This window comes from Ursus maritimus, unplaced genomic scaffold, assembly GCF_017311325.1.
Source record: "Ursus maritimus isolate PB19 unplaced genomic scaffold, ASM1731132v1 scaffold_25, whole genome shotgun sequence".
In the NCBI taxonomy this organism is placed as follows: Eukaryota; Metazoa; Chordata; class Mammalia; order Carnivora; family Ursidae; genus Ursus; species Ursus maritimus.
Window position 1 is genome coordinate 28,633,949 of NW_024425008.1, and position 4,373 is coordinate 28,638,321.

Sequence of the window (4,373 nt, forward strand, 5' to 3'; positions counted from 1 at the left end):
AAAAAAAAAACAAATAATCCAATTAAAAAATTGGCAGAGGAATGGAATAGACATTTTTCCAAAAAAGACATACAGATGGCCAACGGGTACATGAAAAGATGCTCAATGTCATTAATCATCAAGGAAATGCAAATCAGAACCACAATGAGATACCACTTCACACCTGTTTGAATGGCTATTATCAAAAAGACAAGGAATGAGAAGTGTCGGCGAGGATGTGGAGCAAAGGGGACCCTCGTGCACTGTTGGTGAGAATATAAATTGGTGCAGCCACTGTGGAAAATGGTACAGAGGTTCCTCAGAAGATTAAAAACAGAACTACCCTACAATCCAGGAATCTGGATTGGGTCTGGGCACACATCTGAAGGAGACACCTGCTCTCCCGTGTTCACTGCGGCATTGTTCACAGTCGCCAAGACATGGAAACAACTCATGTGTCTGTTGATGAATGGGTAAAGACAAGATTATCTACATCTATAGTGTTTCGTTGGCGAATTCTACCAAATATTTAAAGAAGAAGTAATGCCAATTCTCTCTCTCTCTCCATATAGTATAACTATATAACAACTATATATAATTATATAGTTGTGACATTTGGGTGGACATTTGTGACAACACGGGTGGAACTTGAGGGCATTGTGTTAAGTGAAATAAGTCAGACAAAGACAAATACTACATCAATTTACCGATGGTGGGATCTAACAAAAGGCCAACTCATAAAAACAGGGGCTGGGGGGGGGAATGCCGGAGGTGCTGATCAAAGGGTACAGACTTCTAGTTATAAGACAAATAAGTCCAGGGGATGCCATGTACGCGTGGTGACCCTAGTTAACGATACTGGATTGTACACTTGGAAAGACGCGCACACTAAAGGTAATTCTTAGGACGCACGCACAAAAGATAATTATGTGAGGGAACAGATGTGGTTACTAACCTATGGCGGTAAGCATTTTGCAAAATACATGTATATCAAATCATCACATTTTACACCCTCTCCAGTCCCCTCACCGTCACTGTGCAGTTTGGATCCTCAGTCCTTCTCCCTCCCATGCTGACTCCCAGTTCTGTCCACCTCTGCCTGCACAGCCACGGGCTTCAGGGGAAGGCCCCCCCAGAATGAATCCTCATCAGCCTCAGCCAGTCGGTTGGTCTAGTTTGCTTTGCCAGAAGATTGCCGTGGGCAATTGCATGGGGGGGCAATGCAGTCACCCCGCGGCTGAGAAGATGTGAGGGAATGTTGTGAGAGGCGCTTCTGGGAAGGGATTTTTTTTGCTCTTAATGACACGCGCGTGCACACACACACACACACACACACACACACACAGAAGTGACACAAGTGAGGACTTTGTCTTTTTCCTGTCTTGACTGTTACTATCTGCAAGGATGCCTGAAGCCGCCAAAGCCACGAGGAGAGCCATGCTGAGCGGGCATCAGCCTGCAGACCAGTGGAGAAGAATGGGGTCCTTGCTGCAGGCGGGGGGGCCCTCTCTGGAAAACCCAGGCACCGCCCTATGTCACCTTCCTGTTTTATGAGATGCCAAATACCCCTTATAGTTCCAACTCCTTTCTGCTGGGTCTCCTGTTACTTGCAGCCAAAAGTAAGATGGAGACAGATCCATACAGATCCCGGCTCTGCTATTAACTTCTAGCATCCAGGGACACTGTCTAAAGAGAGGATTCTGTTCTGATCCTGTTCGAACCCCCTTATTCCATTGTCTTTGTGCGCACCTCGACAGAGTGCCTTGAAGTGGTCACCCCAGTCATGGGTCAAGCGCCACAAAGAACTCCAGAAATTTAAGACTATCTTTGTTCTCAATCTGTTGCCCTGACCCTCCCCTGCCCTCAATTCTCAAAGCTTTGGACTTCCTTTTTCACCTTCTGGTACGCAACTTCCCTTCGTCCGCAGCCCTAACCTTGAGGACTGCCTCCTGCGTTCGAGCTTAGACTTCCCGCGTTCGAGCTTAGACCTCCCGCGGGTTAAGGCTCAGGTCTCCCTGCGACCGCACTGCCTCTGCAGGACCTACAGCAGCATCCCTGCCTTTCCACCCTCCGCATCTCCCGTCTCACTCAGGGACATCTTGGGATTTTTGCTTCTCTCCTTTTGGGTGTGAGTCTGTCTTCTGGGTTCTGCTGCTGCCCTGTCTGCTTACTCCAATCAGAGGTCTGATTGCATCGCCGAGAGTCCTCAAGTCTCTGTCGCGTGGGCTCCACGTTCCCTTGTAAGGTTCCGAGGGGTCTTCAACTCTACTTCTACAGAGGGCGGCTTCTCTTTGGTGCACGCTTCTTGCAAAAACCAGAAGCTGCCGCCTGGGACGGGTCCTCCTCTGGGCCCCCCTGCACCGTTGCCCCTGCCCCTTCTGTGACACACAGGAATTGAACTCTTGAGCTGGCTGTTTGGGGCGGGAAGGAAGGCACTCTCAGATTGGACACGACTCTACGGACTGCTCCCGGCCCTCTCCTCATTCTCAGGTTTAGCAACCAGGGCGTTTTCTGATCAGATTTTCCAGGCCCACAATAAGAAAGCTGCATCAGGAGCTGAGAGGCATGCAAAAACAGGCAAAAAGCTCCCCTGCCCTTGTGCTAGTTGGAGATGCCTGCCTACCTCGAAGGTCCATTCCAGCTCTTAAATTCCATGCTTCCAAATAAGATAGTAAAATATTCAACTTTATGGATTGCTAACAGATTCTTGGACCGAAGCTCGAGCCACCCCCAACACGCCTGATTGGATAACAATGCAAAGTACAGTGGTCTAACATGTGCAACGCATTGCCTCTCCTTTTTAAAAACTCATTTTACGAAACCCCTTAATTGAATCAGGCTTGAACTTCCTGTGGCATAAAACCAAATAGAATTACACTGATGCTAAAAATGTAAATGTATCCCAGATACCACTGGATGATGTATTCACGGGAACACTGAAGCCTGAAGACTTGCGTGCACACGCTGGGATAATAGAGCGGAGCCCAAGGATCAAGCATCTGAGATATAAACATTTATGGAAACATTTTAAATTCTCTGCTTTCTTAGGATTTTTTAAAACTAGTTCTGACCTTAGAATCCTAGAATGTCAGACCTGGGACGACCTCTAACAGATCACTGGTAAATGGTAAAAAAGGATGCCTGGAGGGCTAAAGCGACACTCATGGGCGCTCAAAGTACAAACAGGGCTGGCGCTGGGTTTGGTTCAGCACACCTGGATTAAACTTCTATGCTGTGCCTACCATTGATCTGGGCGTGGAGGTCCAAAGGCAGAGAAGAAACAACCACTGCTTGCAACGTAGCTCCAAGTGTCTGGATGTCCAGATCAGCCCTGGTTCTACCTTCTCCCTCATTCTGATGCGACTCCTTGAGCAATAGGAAGCTTTCTCTTTAGCAGCACAGGCTTAAGGGACTAGGAAAAAAATCAAGGCATCTCCCTTTGTTGCCCTCATCTTGAGGCCTGCTCCCCAAGCAGAGCCCCACGCTGAGTCACGGGGGGTCCGTGAGCTCTGCCCCCAGCAGCTTCGCCTTTGCGCCTCCCTCCCCGCTGCATGAGCCCCTCTCGTGTTAGTCGCTCATGACATACCCACGGATAATGGGTAGCTGCAGCCTGGTGACATGTCAGCAGGCCACAGTCTTCCTGCTTGGCAGCAGGTGCCGGGATCTCCTTGGGAGAATGCTTGTACAGCACGTTTACTTTCCTTTTTGTTTTTTTTTCAAAGAGTAGAGTCAGCTCACCAAGGAGGAAAATTGCGCAGCGTGACGCTCTCCCAGCGTGGAGATTTTGGCCCTGATGTTGGGGCCTGGCATCTCTCTTTCGTAGCGCTGTTGCCAGGCAGACTTGTTACTGACACAAATTTCCTCCCCGCTAAGCGGAGTTCTTCCCCCTCCCAACTCCATCATCCCTGCAGCCCGAGCTCGGCTGCAGAGGAAGCCATGCCAGACTCTCTGATTCACGCTCCTAAAATATCAGCCGGCCCGGGTATGCGAGTGATGCGATAAATCTGGAAAACATAAATCAGATTGTTGGATGCTATATCTGTCCACATGCATAGGCTGCAGCAGGCCTGGAGACATGCCCTGCCTCTCTTGGGGGACTGCACCCAGGAGGAGGTGAAAGGTCACGGCTTCCGGACCCAGGAAAGTGGACGAGGAGGGCAGCAGTTGACACACAGAAGCAGCCTTCAAACCGTTGACACACATCCCAGACCCCAGACACGGGGCCGAAGTGTTCAGTCTTGGAGATTGGCAGGAAGGCTGGAGAAGGAAGCCGGAGGAGAGGCCCTGATGTGGCAAATCTTCCAGCGTCAAGAACTTGTAAAGTCCCTGAGTCTGGACATCAGAGGGAAGGTTGCTTCAGCTTCCCTAGGGCTCCAGTCGAGATGGAAAATCCA